Source organism: Ursus maritimus, unplaced genomic scaffold (assembly GCF_017311325.1).
Source record: "Ursus maritimus isolate PB19 unplaced genomic scaffold, ASM1731132v1 scaffold_12, whole genome shotgun sequence".
In the NCBI taxonomy this organism is placed as follows: Eukaryota; Metazoa; Chordata; class Mammalia; order Carnivora; family Ursidae; genus Ursus; species Ursus maritimus.
The window spans coordinates 4,886,375-4,902,081 of NW_024423564.1; the positions used below are offsets into that span (position 1 = coordinate 4,886,375).

The 15,707-nt window shown below is 42.3% G+C and overlaps 1 protein-coding gene and 1 pseudogene across 1 annotated transcript in view; one reads left to right on the forward strand and one right to left on the reverse strand.

Moving 5' to 3' along the window:
• LOC103677113 (phosphodiesterase 4D interacting protein) overlaps positions 1-15,707 on the reverse strand; it is a 107,932-nt gene that overhangs the window by 76,998 nt on the left and 15,227 nt on the right. The window lies entirely within an intron of this gene.
• The window catches only part of LOC103677131, a 16,814-nt pseudogene continuing 8,699 nt past the window's right edge, over positions 7,593-15,707 (forward strand).

Below are 15,707 nucleotides of genomic sequence, written 5' to 3' on the forward strand. Positions count from 1 at the left end.
TTCCATCTAGTCATTATCTGCATATATTACATATCTGTTTCTATATAATTACAGCCTAGACAAAAGTTTATGCCCTCCTTTCTCACTTATTAGATATCTGTCCATGTCATTAGAGAGTGTTTATATATTTATTAGTTTAATGATTGTAAATTACTATATAATATCAATAAAACTATAGTTTACTTAATAATATTTTGTTACTGCATAGTTACACTGTTTCTAATATTAGACTCTTATAAACAATGCCTCCATTATTTTATTCTTTTAAATTGTTTCCCTAGGATAACTTCTTAAGGCATAGGAATGTGAGGATAAAAGCACTTTCCAGGGATGCCTGGATTGCTCCACAAGTAGAGCGTGTAACTCTTCATATTAGGGTTGTAAATTCAAGCCCTGCATGCGGTGTAGAAATTAATTTAAAAAATAAAATCTTTGGGGCACCTGGGTGGCTCAGTTGGTTGAGCACCTGACTCTTGGTTTCATCTTGGGTCATGATCTCAGGGTCATAGGATAGAGCGAGCCCCTCCCCCACCCCATGCTTGGTGGGGAGTATGCTTAGGATTCTCTCCCTCTCCCTCTGCCACTCCCCCCTGCTCTCTCTTTCCCTCTCTCTAAAATAAATAAATACATCTTTAAAAAATTAAGTAAAATCTTTAAAAAGAAAGTACTTTCTAATTTTATCATCTTACACAGAATAACACTAGGATTTTTAATTTTAACTGTTCTAATAGGTAAGAAATTATTTAATAGTTATAAGATAGATATATCTATGTATCTATGCCTATCTATCTATATGGTATATAAATAATTAAACATCATCTCATTTTACTTTATACTTCTTAGAATACTAACTAGTAAAATCTTATTTCATAGGCTTTTTTTTTTTTTTTGAGCAGACTCCATGCCCGCGTGGAGCCCAATGCAAGCCTTGAACTCATAACCCCGAGATTAACACCTGAACTGAAATCAAGAGTCAGACGCTTAACTGACTGAGACCCCCAGAAGCCCCTTTCATAGGCTTTCTTGCAAACCATTATCTCTAGTAGCTAGTCACCTTAATCCTGTTGTGTGGTCATTGTATTAGTCATCTTTTTGTTGCAACAATGCTGTTTAACAAAGAACTCCTAAACCTCAATATTGTACCACAAACATCCACTCCTCACTCAAGGATCTGGGTTTCAGGTATGGATTGGTTAAGCATGGGTTCAAGACTATTCCAAGTAGCTCTCATTTCAGGACCCACACTGAAGAAGCACTGGCTACCTGGGGAATATTCTTCTCATGGTAGATTGCAGGAGCGTAAAAGAGTTGGCACAGACTCTTGAAATCTGCACTCAGAACTGGCATGTTGCCCTTTCTGTGGTATTTCATTCTCCAAAGTAAGTTAGATGGCCAAGTCCAAAGTCATTGGTGCAGAAAAGCGCACTCTGCCCACAGACTGCAGGAGGGGTGAGTAGGTGTAGAACAAAAATACAATTTATCATCTATCAATCCCTGTATGCTGTGCTTTCTGGCTCTTTGTGAAATTTTCTCCTGGTGGGTACATGGTAACTTTACCCTTCCCTACCCCATTTAAAGTAAGGTGTGGCTTTTGGTCAATGAAATGTAGCTTGTTTTGGCCACTGAAATGTGAAAGGAAGTCTCATGTGTCCACTTCTAGGTGGAATGTAGATGTTTTTAAGAGTCAGTACACAATCAGCAACTGTCAGTTTCCACTGTTGTACTGATCTTTGAAGATCAATTAGTGTCAAGATGAAGCTTTCATCCATGGTCTCTGAGCGACTCTGATGATCTAAGTGCTCCTACTGGCCCAAATTGAACATGTGGACTGACCAAGAAATACATGTTTGTTGTATTAAGTTACTGAGATTTGGAAATTATTTATTACTGCAGCGAAGGCTGGCCTGACACATTTTTTACTCCCATTTGAGTTAGATAAGACTATAGATCCCATGAATCATTATGTAGAAAGTTACACATCTTCCCCTTTTGTATCTCTCCCAGGTTTCTAATTTAGAACTCAAAGAATCTGGGTAGATAATGTCAATAAATTAAAGTAGTTGTAAATTAAATCACTTATGTTATTCTTGAGTACATGGCTCTTGAACTGGTCAATGGATTGTGCCTCAGGAAATATTTGCATTGATGAGAAAATACAAAAAATAGGAAGGTATTTCTTTTTTATATATACTCAGTTCAGAATACTCTAATGGTACTTTTACCTTCCATTCATTTTTTTTAATTCCCTTGCCCTTCTCCTCCCCAGCTTGATGCTAGGTAAAAAGGACTATTGATTTTGATGTAAATGACTGCATGAACTCTAAGGCAACAATAAAAATAAACACGTTTAACATACCTTTTTTTTTTTTGCCAGATTCTCTTCTAAGAGTGCAAAGCTGGGGGCATCACAATGCCGGATTTCAAGTTGTACTACAAAGCTGTGATCACAAAGACAGCATGGTACTGGCAAAAAACAGACACATAGACCAATGGAACAGAATAGAGAACCCAGAAATGGACCCTCAGCTCTTTGGGTAACTAATCTTTGATAAAGCAGGAAAAAACATCCAGTGGAATAAAGACAGTCTCTTCGATAAATGGTGCTGGGAAAACTGGTCAGCTACATGCAAAAGAATGAAACTTGACCACTCTCTCACACCATACACAAAGATAAACTCCAAATGGATGAAAGACCTTGATGTGAAACAGGAATCCATCAAAATCCTGGAGGAGAACATAGGCAGCAACCTCTACGACATGGGCCACAGCAACTTTTTCGTGACACATCTCCAAAGGCAAGAGAAACAAAAGATAAAATGAACTTGTGGGACTTCATCAAGATAAAAAGCTTCTGCACAGCCAAGGAAACAGTCAAAAAAACTAAGAGGCAGCCCACAGAATGGGAGAATATATTTGCAAATGATACTACAGATAAAAGACTGGTATCCAAGATCTACAAAGAACTTCTCAAACTCAATATGCAAGAAACAAATAAACAAATCATAAAATGGGCAGAAGATATGAACAGACACTTTTCCAATGAGGACATACAAATGGCTAACAGACACATGAAAAAATGTTCAAAATCATTAGCCATCAGGGAAATTCAAATCAAAACTGCATTGAGATACCACCTTACGCCAGTTAGAATGGCAAAAATGGACAAGGCAAGAAACAACAATTGTTGGAGGGGATGTGGAGAAAGGGTATCCCTCCTACATTGTTGGTGGGAATGCAAGTTGGTACAGCCACTCTGGAAAACAGTGTGGAGGTCCCTTAAAAGTTAAAAATTGAGCTCCCCTATGATCCAGCAATTGCACTACTGGGTATTTACCCCAAAGATACAGACATAGTGAAGAGAAGGGCCATATGCACCCCAATGTTCATAGCAGCATTGTCCACAATACCTAAATCGTGGAAGGAGCTGAGATGCCCTTCAACAGATGACTGGATTAAGAAGTTGTGCTCCATATGTACAATGGAATATTACTCAGCTATCAAAAAGAACAATTTCTCAACATTTGCTGCAACATGGACAGCACTGAAAGAGATAATGCTAAGTGAAATAAGTCAAGCAGAGAAAGACAATTATCACATGGTTTCTCTCATCTATGGAATGTAAGAACTAGGAAGATCGGTAGGAGAAGAAAGGGATAAAGAAAGGATGGGTAATCAGAAGGGGGAATGAAGCATGAGAGACTATGGACTCTGAGAAACAAACTGAGGGCTTCAGAGGGGAGGGAGGTGGGGGAATGGGATAGGCTGGTGATCGGTAGTAAGGAGGGCACGTATTGCATGGTGCACTGGGTGTTATACGCAACTAATGAATCATCGAACTTTACATCAGAAACCAGGGATGTACTGTATGGTGACTAACATAATATAATAAAAAAAATTATTTAAAAAAAAAAGAAAAAAAAGGAATATTTCAATTATTTCAACCAGTATGCTGCTTGGATTTACCATCTTACCTTTATTCAGGTCAATAAATGCTTATTGAGTATCTTTTTAAAAAAAAAGAGAGTGCTATAGGTACTGACTCCTTTCATCCTCCCCAGATCCTGATGAGTGAGGCTCTAGTTATCTCTGTTTTGTAAATGACTAACATGGAGCACAGGGAGGTGAAGTATATTGCCTCAGTTCACAAAGCTGAGATGTAAAAAAGCTTAGCTCCAGAATGTCACACCTAACCACTCACCACGCTCACTGCTTCCCTTATTCTGACACCCAGCATTCACTGAGACTTAGGTAAGAGGACACTGTGTCTGTAACTCTTTCACTCCACTGATCACTGCAGTTGATTCAGCTGACTTGGTCAGTAAGCAGATGTCTCCTCTGTCCCTCACCACACCACATCCATCTCTCTAACCTTGAGGGTTTTTTTGTTTTTTTATGTCCTTTCCAGACAGAGATGAGTCATTCCACAATCAAGGATAAGAGTGTCTGTGGCACTTAAAGATGGCCATGAATTCTTTCCTTCTTCCATTGAGAGATGAGATCTAATTCTCCTCCCTTTTAATCCGGGTCTGCCTTAGAGACTTACTTGACTGATAGAATGCAGCAGTAAGAGATGTCCTGGGACTGCCAAGGCTAAGTCATTAAGAAGAGTTGCATCCGGGGTGCCTGGGTGGCACAGCGGTTAAGCATCTGCCTTCGGCTCAGGGCGTGATCCCGGCGTTATGGGATCGAGCCCCACATCAGGCTCCTCCACTAGGAGCCTGCTTCTTCCTCTCCCACTCCCCCTGCTTGTGTTCCCTCTCTCTCTGGCTGTCTCTATCTCTGTCAAATAAATAAAAATAAAATCTTTAAAAAAAAAAAGAAGAAGAGTTGCATCTTTCATGCAAGACACTTTGGACACTTGCTTTCAAAGTCCAGAGCTGCCCGGTAAGAAAACTCCCATCCTAGAGAAACTTTAGCCAGGGTGCAGGGGAGCAAGAGCGCCTGGCTCCTGGGGTCCCAAACGGACTAAGTGCAGCCACTCACCGCTTACAAAACCCAAAAGCAGAGAGAAGACTGGTGGTGAAACAAGAAAGAAATTCATTTCAGTGAGGTCAATCCTGAGAAGATAGGGAACTAATGTTCAAACACTGTCTGCAAAATGCTGAAAACACTTCCAGGTGTATATGAGGAAAATATGGGACAAAGGTCGGTGGACAGTAAAGGCCAGGAAGATCATTGTCTTGGGGTCAGTCACAGTGGTCTTGCTGGCTCAGGGCAGTCCTTATTGCTTGAGGGGGTAGTTTCAATGTCCCTCAGGGGATGCTTTGCCCATAGGGTCTTTTACCTGAGTTAAGAGATAAGCTGGTAAGAAGAACATAATCAATTAGAAAATACAAACTGAGGTCAGAATGGAAGTAGATGATGCCCTCTTTCAAGACCCTGTGGAGAGAGGACCTGAGCCTGCACAGAGAGAGGGAGGTGCCTAACTGAGCCCACCACCTGGCAGTTACCATAAAGGTGCCAGGCACGTGAATGAAGTGCTGGACTTTCGAGATCAGTCCCATCATCTGCTGGACCTAACGGAGCAGCTCCAGCTGTGGCTCTATGGAGTAGATTTGCCCAGCTGAGTCATGGTAGGATTACTGACCCCCACATCATGAGATATAAAAACATGTTTTTCTGTGTTAAGTCATAAGTTTTGGAGTAGCTTACTAAGTAGCAGTAGTTAACCGAGCCAATTTGGTACCTGTGAATGGGGTGTTGCTCTAACAAAAACCTAAACAAGTGGCAACGACTTTGAGACCTGGATGTAGCAGAACCTGGAAAGGCCTCAAGGATACTGTTAGTGAAAACTGGAAGGGCATTCTAGAGAGACTGCGGACAGCAAAGAAAATATTATTAGGGGCTGGAAAAAAATGACCCGTGTTACGTCGTGGCAGAAATTTAGCCAAACCATTACCTGTAGGAATGTGGAAAATAGAAAACATTCATAATGAATGGATGGGTCTGGCCAAAGAAATTTTTAGACAGAATTTCAGAAGTGCTAACTGGCTTTTTTTAACCACATATGACAAGGTATGGATAGAAAAAGTTGCGTTAGGGAAGGAAAAAAAGGGAGGGGGGAAGGACCGTGCAGTTTTTAAGCTGAATTTAGGGGAAATATAGAGTCAGGACTTGCCAGATTCAAAAATTAAACTGCCTCACATCCCAATCTCTCCAGATAGCAAAAGTTTCAAATTAAGAAGTAGTTTCAGGGCAAAACTCAAATCCAAGATGTGACTGTTGGACCCATGGTTAATACCTCGAAATATTTAAGGTGATGCCTCATATACCATTTCAGTTAAACAAAAAGGCCTCTAAGAATCTCAAGGGTGTGCCTCCCTACTAGACAAAGAAGCTTCGAAGAATCTGAAGGGCCCTTTGTCTCACAGCAGTCTCCTGGCAGCCCAAGGTAGAAAAGAGCTTGTTTCAGAATAAAATGTGGGCATAGCTTTCGTCTAGAGGAGTTGATTATAATTAGTACAAAAGATGTCCTCCATGTTTTTAAGCAAATTTTACCAGCATGGACTGAAAGGGATTAAGACAGTACAGAATGAAAAGATGCTTTTGGACCCTCAACCTGCCAACAAGAGCAAATAAGCCCAGAGAGTGACCCAACTGCAAACAAGGACCATTTCTTATGGAAAAAGAAGAATGACTCAAAGAATTGAAACCAAAAGCCCAGAAGGCAGGCCAAGAGGTCTTCAGATCAAGAGGAACCGAACTCAAGGAGCTGTACCCCAGGAGTCTCATCTTCACCTGCACTTGATTTACATGGTAAGATTCTGAATTTCTGAGCTGACACAGTAAATGTTATGAAACTTGTGGGAGCTTTGGGAGGGAAGAAGTTATTCATATGGTAACATTTGTGGCCAAAAGGTGCAGGACTGTGATGCATTAAGGATAGCTGAAAATTCTTGGCTACTTCTCCTGTTGCAACGTGGGGTCTAATTCTCCTCCCCTTGAATCTGAGATGGTTTTAGTGAATTGCTTGACCAAGAGAATGCGGTGCTGGGTCATAAATTCTGAGGCTGGGTAATAAGTCTTGCAGCTTCCACCTGGGCCTCTTGAGATCCTGAGCCGCCATGAAAGAAGTCTGACTGCCCTGAGGTGGGGCCCCGAGACCACACATGCAACATCATCCAGCAGCCCCCATAAAGGCAGCAGGCATCACTCACATTCTATGCCTCATGTGAGTGACGTTGTTCTGGGACCTCCAGAGCAGCCTTCAGCCGAATACCACCAAGGGACCCAGTCCATGCCACATGGTACAGATAAATTGCTCAGCGGAGACTTGTTCAAATTCCCAACCCACAAAGTCACAAGATATAATAAAACGGTGTTTGTTTTAAGCCACGAAGTTCTGAAGTACCTCATTACGCAAAAAGACAACTGGAGCAATGCCTCATAATGTGCACAAGAATTCTGATACATTATTCATCCATTCATTCAAAAAACACTGAGAACCACTGTGTGTCAGGCACTCTTCTATATATGAGGGACACAGCAGTAAAACAAACATACAAATAAACAGAAAAGACCCTGTTTTCATGGAGTTTACAGTCTACTGGTATAGACAGACAATAAACAAAGAATTATCTTCAGTACACTAGATGGCGGTAAGTGTGATGAGGAGAAACCAAGCCGTGTTAAGACAGCATCCCAGCAAGGCAACCTTCTTTTATAAACGAGGAAGTGGGGTCTTAGAGAGACTGACAGGCCAGTAAGAAGCAGGTTCCCAGGTATAATAAAACTGGAGTTTCATGTGGTGAAAAACTGCCCAACTAAGTTCATAAACTCAAATCCCATATCTGTATTATGAATGACACAGAGCAACCTAAATGGGCAGAACTGAGGCCGGATGGATGTGCCTGGTTTCCCAGACCGTACAAGTAACCCGGAGAGAAAGGGCGGCATGTCACCGGAGTGGGCCGGGGGCCGGGGTGGGGGGGTGCCTCTAGGACTGTACAGAGTAGGCAAAGCGGCAGCTGTACCTCAGAGCTCAGGAATCGGAACCAGAAGCAGTTTATGAGAGACGGAAACAACCCCTGAGAGAAGCAGAAATCCTTGTGTGGGGTAGGGGGGCTCTTCATTTCCTGAGGGAACAGGTGGGAGTTCAGAGGTAGCTAATGCTCATGGAACTTAATTTATTCCCACAAGCTGACAAAACCGGGGCAGTTTGGTTACTCTAGTTCTTTCGACTCAGCATTATTAGTTCAACAAACACGTACAGAGCATATGCTAGGCATTGCGCTCTGTGTTTAAAATCTACTTTGGAAAGTTATGCAGGCATTCATCAAACAGTAATACAAACCGAATTGTGCAAACTGTTACGGTGACGGTACAAAGAGGAACTCAAAGGAGGAGGTGATTAATTCAATCTGGCTAGAGAAGGTTTCATAAGAGAGGTAGCATCTGAGTAGAGTCCTGAAGGATGCTAGTAATTCAAAACTGTCATATATTAAGGTTGCAAAATACAGTGCTTTTATTTAAAAATTTAAGTTTTCACTGGTAAGGGCGCCTGGCTGGCTTGGGTCAGTTAAGCATCTGCCTTCAGCTCAGGTCATGATCTCAGGGTGCTGGGATGGAGCCCCCATGTCAGGCTCCCTGCTCAGGGGGAGGTCTGCTTCTCCCTCTGTCTCTGCCCCTTCCCCCCCACCATGTGCACGCGCACACGCGTGCACATATACTCTCTGTCTTTCTCTCTCTCTCTCAAAGAAATAAATAAAATATTTTAAAAAAAATAAATTTTCACTGATAGGAGAGGAAATGTTCCCAGTCTCCCCTGACTGACTACTTGGGGTCCGCTTTATCTGGAAGAGCCTTGAAGCATTGCCGATGTCACTGACAGGAATCACAACAGAGTGGTTTAGATTCCTGGCTCTAGAATCAGGGAGATTTGAAAATCTCCCCTCCCCCATTAATTTCCAGCCCTGTGATTTTGACAAGCTAAACTCTATGCTTTAGCTTCCTCGTTTGTAAAATAAGTTTAATGATAATAACTACCTAGTAGGGTAGTTGTGAGAACAAGCTTACATAATATACGAAAAGTGTTTAATTCATTGCCCAGCACATCTGAAGCAGTCAATAAATCATAGCTATTTTTTATTAATGTTTGCATGCCAGGCAGGACTCCAAACCCCCAAAGAAGTTGTAAATTTTAATTTCAGTTCAGCTCCAAACTGCACTCTAGAGCTAGGCCAGTGACCCAGATTTTCCATTTCTCAGCTCTCTGATTTATCATATGAGACCAAAGCACTGACAAGGAAGCTGGATTAGCTGCTTCCCTCACTCACTTCAGGCTGGAGTTCTGGGTGGGGGGGTGGGGGCAGTGGATATTTCCTCCATCACGTATTCTTCCCTTTGTCTCCCACCCTTTTCCCCCTGTCTTGAGGACTGTGTGTGTATGTGTGTGTGTGTGTGTTTATTCAGATACATCTCCGTCGCTAGCTAGCCTTGTTTGTCAGCTGTAACAAAAACCACAAGGAAAGAAATTATGACCAAGCCTTCAGACAGCTGGTGGTAATTTACTCCTACAATCCCCCTCATTCTTTCAACACCCACTATTTATGTGTATCTGATGCTGGGGGAGGGGGAACCATGTAAGAAATGTGGTATGCAAATTTCTAGGAAGGGGGTTGGAACAGTAAGGAGAGACTTGTGTGAATTACATGGATAACTCTCCTTGTTTTGAACATAGATATTGGGCCTTAAAAATTAAAGCGATTGATGTGAGGGTTAATAAATAAATTTCTGGAACCAGAAACAATAGTAGAATAAATTGACAAATAGCTTCCAAGGCATTCATGACAATTGCACCATCACTAAAACTTGAGTCATTTTCCTGCGAAGGGACAAGCACTCCCAGTCCAAGGCCAGGGAGCACGGATCAGGCAATCCAGGCCTTTTGAAAGACCCATAGAGATGATAACTAAGCGCAGCACGTGATCCTGGTTTAGAGCTTGGGCTAGTCTCAATTAGAAAACACACTGCTTAGGAGAAAGCAGGCATACAGCTTTGGTCTCCGCTTGTGTTTCTTGTATCATGCCACCTACTAGCTTGTCCTCAGATCGACCAAGATGGATTTCTCTGGATTTAAAATTCTGGCAGACACCGAGAATCCCTAGTATTCTGTTCCCTCTACAGATTGGACCTAAGGGTATATAGATATGATACATTAAGTTTAAAAAATTCAGTGTTATGCTTCATATATATATATTTTTTCATTTATACATGTAAGTATATGTATATATATTTATTTATTTAGCATGTAAATCAGTTTTTAAAACTTGCTGTCTTGAAAAAATATATAAAAATTTTATTTTTTTAAAGATTTTATTTATTTATTTGTCAGAGAAAGAGAGAGCACAAGAAGGGGGAGCAGCAGGCAGAGGGAGAAGCAGCCTCCCCGCTGAGCAAGGAGCCAGATGCAGGACTTGATCCCAGGACCCTGAGATCATGAACTGAGCCGAAGGCAGATGCTTAACCAACTGAGCCACCATGACATCCCAAAATTGTAAAAATTTTATACATATGGAAAAGCTGCAAAATACTACAATGACGTCCTGTAAATCCTTCAGTTGATTCACCAGTCACTAACATTTTGCCACATTTGTTTCCCTCTCTCTCTCTACACACACACAGAATTATTGATGAACCTTATTTGAAAGTAAGATGCAGACTCTTTGCCCCTATATTTCAGTGTGCATCTCCTACGAATAATTAAAATTATTAAATTATTGTGATTATGTAGGAGTATATATCACCTCTCCCAGGTCCACTTTTGTCACTATTAAACAGAATCTGAAGTATTTGCGCTGAATTACTTAACTAATTTCAGGAACTGTCCCTGGTAGATTTATGGCTCAAATCTGCACAAGTAATGAGGCTCACCAGAGTAATCACTCCCAGGACAAAGGTAAATATACAAGAAAGATAAATTCCCTCTCCTACACTTTGAATTACTGGAAGCCAATTTCTTGTCAGTTTACAACAGCTGTTTTGTCCTGTCTTCCAGCTGGCAAGGATTCATGCACACTGACATGTAGCCCCAGAAAGCCTCACACAATCAAGAAAAAATTTTAATGAGAAAAATTCCACATATGCCTATTCACTTTTGTCTTAATATCTATTTTAGCATATAAGAAGCCAAAATACGGAGCTGTGGCGTTCAGTATCAAACATCTGGCAATCCCAGACAAAAAAATTAGCATACTTCAACAGTCTTTCACCCTTGCAAAATTCCACACTTGCATAGTTCTACCACTATGATTCGTTTTGACTAAAATAATCTTTTATTAGATGAAAGTATCTCCATTTTAGGGTAGGTATGTGATACAACAACAGGTACAGAAATACTAGTTGGCTCTAAATTGGAAGTTGTGATATACAGAAAAGAATTATTGCATCCTCTATTTGTTGGCTTTGGTACGTTCTCACGTTCTCAGGAGATGGAGGGAAAAATCAAAGCCAGAAGATCCAGGTGCTGATGGACTGGTTCAAGCTTTTTTTTTTTTTTTTTTTTTTAAGATTTATTTTTAGGGGGCGCCTGGGTGGCACAGCGGTTAAGCATCTGCCTTCGGCTCAGGGTGTGATCCCGGCGTTATGGGATCGAGCCCCACATCAGGCTCCTCCGCTATAAGCCTGCTTCTTCCTCTCCCACTCCCCCTTGTGTTCCCTCTCTCGCTGGCTATCTATTTCTGTCAAATAAATAAATAAAATCTTTAAAAAAAAAAGATTTATTTTAAAATTTTATTTTAGAGAGAGACAGAGAAAGAGCACGAGCGAGGGTAGGGCAGAGGGAGAGGGAGGGAATCTCAAGCAGACTCCCTGCTGAGTGCACAGCCCAACAGCGGGGCTTCATCCCAGGACCCTGAGATCATGACCTGAGCTGAAATCAAGAGTCAGACTCTTTACTGACTGAGTCACCCAGGCACTCCATCACGTTTTTGATTCAACTGTGAAGGTGTTCAAGGCTGGACCTCAGGTAAGGGGAGAAGAACACCACCTTACCTGTGGTACAAAATTTGAGGGATGCCAAAGATTCAGTAATCAAGATAACTGCTATCTTACTGCATTATTTTTCAAAAATAAAATTATTGCAAAAAATCCATGATGAACAAAATATCAAAATTTTAAATAAAGGCAGGATCTGCTTCTGCATTTGCAAGATCTTGGAAGTGAGTGCCTTACCTACCCTCTGGTGAGGGCCCTGGTTGTTCATCCTGGATGGCGTGACACTGTTATTCTCTAGTTATGTTCTGCTGACCTTGTTGGCAACAGCTCTCTGTGCATCATGAACTGCCACGTATCCGGTGGCACCTTTAAGATACTGCAAAGCAAAAGTGATCATCCAGCCTCCTCCCAACCTCTTTCCCAAATAGTTGCAAGGCTCAAAGGCAAGTTCCTGTGATTTATAGGGCATTGGGGAGATGGTGGAACAGGGTGGGAAGGGGAGATGGTGGGAAACAGTAAAAAGAACAATTTATCTTATGAATTGCTGCTAATGCAATTACACCGGAATGCAAATTTTCTTTTCTTTTCTTTTCTTTTTTAAGATTTTACTTATGTATTTGACAGAGAGAAAGACAGCCAGCGAGAGAGGGAACACAAGCAGGGGGAGTGGAAGAGGAAGAAGCAGTTTCCCTGCTTCGATCCCAGAAGCCTGGGATCATGCCCTGAGCCGAAGGCAGACGCTTAATGACTGAGCCCCCCAGGCACCCGCAGAATGCAAATTTCCTGCCCTTTTAAGAAAATGCTGGGCCCCAACTCTCAGTTTGAGGCACCTACCCATTCAACTCAAAGATCAAACTCACTTCACCTTTCGCCTTCCCATCACCTGGGCTACAGCTGGCTCTGGAAATCAAAGTAGCCATGCTACATCCTCCATGCAGAATGTACTGAATTCAAGCTGCTTAGGAAATTTCCTTAGACTGGAGCCTCTCCTTCAGCAGGAGCTGCCTACCCACAAGACCATGAACCTGATCTTGTGCCAGTGCAAACCACCTAGAGGTGTAGAACCAATCTTATAGAATTGTGCTCACAGATGTAGGTGGGCCCTTAGCTGGGTCATCCATGCTCCAGGGATTCACAGTCACCAACACGACCCCATATGGTCTTACACCTGACCTGCTTCACTCATTTATGTTACCTACCAGGTTGTCTGCAGGTACCAGGCGTTCACATCTCCCTTCAGGACTTGCCTGGTTCCTAGTGGTGGGGCACCCGAGGCCTGCCTTCTGCCTCTGTACCTAAATCTATCTCATAGGACCAGTCCGACCCTCTAATCTTGAGTTCTTTGTGCCACCTTTTCTTTTTTTTTTTAAATCTACCCTCTGGACAGAATGGGGGAATCACAGCTCAGAACCTTAGCCTGAAGAGCTGACCCATTTGCAAGGCCCTCCCTTCACCTCAGGCCAGACCCTGCAGCCCGTTTTCTTTTACTGAAGTATAATGCAGGGCCCAGTCCAATTGAAAGCAGGTCTACCCCAGTTGTCTACCTCAGTTTCTGACATTTTTATTTTCAGGGACTGGGTCCTCTTTCCGGTCTTCCTTGACATCCGATTTCTGCCTGGAGACGAGAACAGACCAAGACCTGAGAAGATGGGGTAAAGGGAAAGGAAGTCCGGGAGCCAGCTGAGACAGAAGGGAGGTGAGATACACAAAAGTCTTCAAAAACGCAGGAGGCTTTTAAAGGTTTCCCTGGAACAAGGAAGAGAGAAAAAAAAGCTGCAGCCACTGAAGAGCTCGAGCTGAAGGCTGAGAAAAACCAGCCTCTGTGTCAAACTAGAAGAGTAAAAACAGGGTATGACATTTAGAGATGCACCAAAGTTGAGCATTGTCAATGAGCCGAAATCTGCCAGTTGGCTTCAGTTTTAGAAAACCCAATGACTGAGTGCGGACTTCATGTGGTTTCCTACATCTCTGAGCGTGTGCTTGTGTGGGTACCACAATATCTGATGAGCATCCCATGTCCGTGACACAAACAGAATGAGCCACTTAGATTTCTGTTAATATCTGAACACTCACCTTCAAATACAGGCAAGTTTTCTAGGTATAATTTGGAGTGAAAAATCTCCTTATATGTTTTACATGTGGAAATTCTGTCAATCCTTCAAAATATAAAAGTTTAAGTATCACTTCAAGAGTGAAATGCAATAAAGAAAAATAATTACGGAAGCTATTAATTTAAAAATCCATAGTTATTAATTTTATTAATAACATAAGCAATGTCATTAACAGTTATTTTAAACGCATATATGCCCCCAGTTTCTGGCTCTGTTTAGCTCTGACTAGTATGAGGGCAGCTTTGCTGATTTATGTTAGAAACATACTCTAATTTGGTGGCAAGTACTGCTACATGGTAGTACACAGGAGAGACAAGGAATGCAGCTAGGATCTTTTCTTGGGCCAACTTCTGTAAACAAAGACTAGTTAGGAACCATCACTATTAACTACATTTACAAAGTGGTCTCCCAGAGCGCCTGGGTGGCTCAGTTGGTTAAGCGTCTGCCTTCAGCTCAGGTCATGATCTCAGGGTCCTGGGATTGACCCCACGTCGGGCTCCCTGCTCGGTGGGGAGCCTACTTCTCCTTCTGCCTCCCCTGGCACAGCTCATGCTCTCGCCTGCACTCTCTCTCTCTCAAATAAATACATAAAATCTTTGAAAATAAAAAATAAAAATAGGGGCGCCTGGGTGGCACAGCGGTTAAGCGTCTGCCTTCGGCTCAGGGCGTGATCCCGGCGTTATGGGATCGAGCCCCACATCAGGCTCCTCCGATATGAGCCTGCTTCTTCCTCTCCCACTGCCCCTGCTTGTGTTCCCTCTCTCGCTGGCTGTCTCTATCTCTGTCAAATAAATAAATAAAATCTTTAAAAACTAAAAATAAAAATAAAAAATAGAAATAAATTTAAAAAATATAAGGTGGTTTCCCAATAGGTTGTCTAAGACAGAGCTTTCCAACCAGTGTACCTCTTGTGCTGCAAACAAGTTATATTGTCCAGACATTGACCTCCTCAACCCTTAAGTCATCCTGAGAAGATAGCCAGAACCAGTCACTGCCGGCAGTGTCTTCCAGGGATGCTTGCAGGGCTGACTGAGCAAGTAGAGTCTGATGTTTTTTGTTCTATGGATACAGATGGTAATAGCTTGGCATAGTCTTTGGCCTCAGCTCTGGTTCCACTCATCCTTTCTTTTTTTTGTGCTTGATTTATTTTTTTTTTAAGATTTTATTTATTTATTTGACAGAGATAGAGACAGGCAGCGAAAGAGGGAACACAAGCAGGGGGAGTGGGAGAGGAAGAAGCAGGCTCATAGCGGAGGAGCCTGATGTGGGGCTCAATCCCAGAACGCTGGGATCACGCCCTGAGCCGAAGGCAGACGCTTAACCGCTGTGCCACCCAGGCGCCCCTGTGCTTGATTTATAATGGCCCCCCTCCAAAAGGAAGGAAAGAAAGGAATAAATCCTAGTCCTCTAATTTCCAGGAGTTTCTGTAATGGACGCAGACTATGGCAGGTAGTCTCTAAGGTAGCCCCCAATGACCCCTGGTAATCACACTCTTGGTATTGGAAAGAGATTTACTATAAGGGATTACAATTATGCACTCATGGAGGCTGGGAAGTCCCACTATCTGCTGTCTGGAAGCCGGAGACCCAGGAAAACTGATGTTATTCTCAGAACAGGGAGACCATGGTATCAACCCCAGGCTGAGATTAGAAGACGAACATT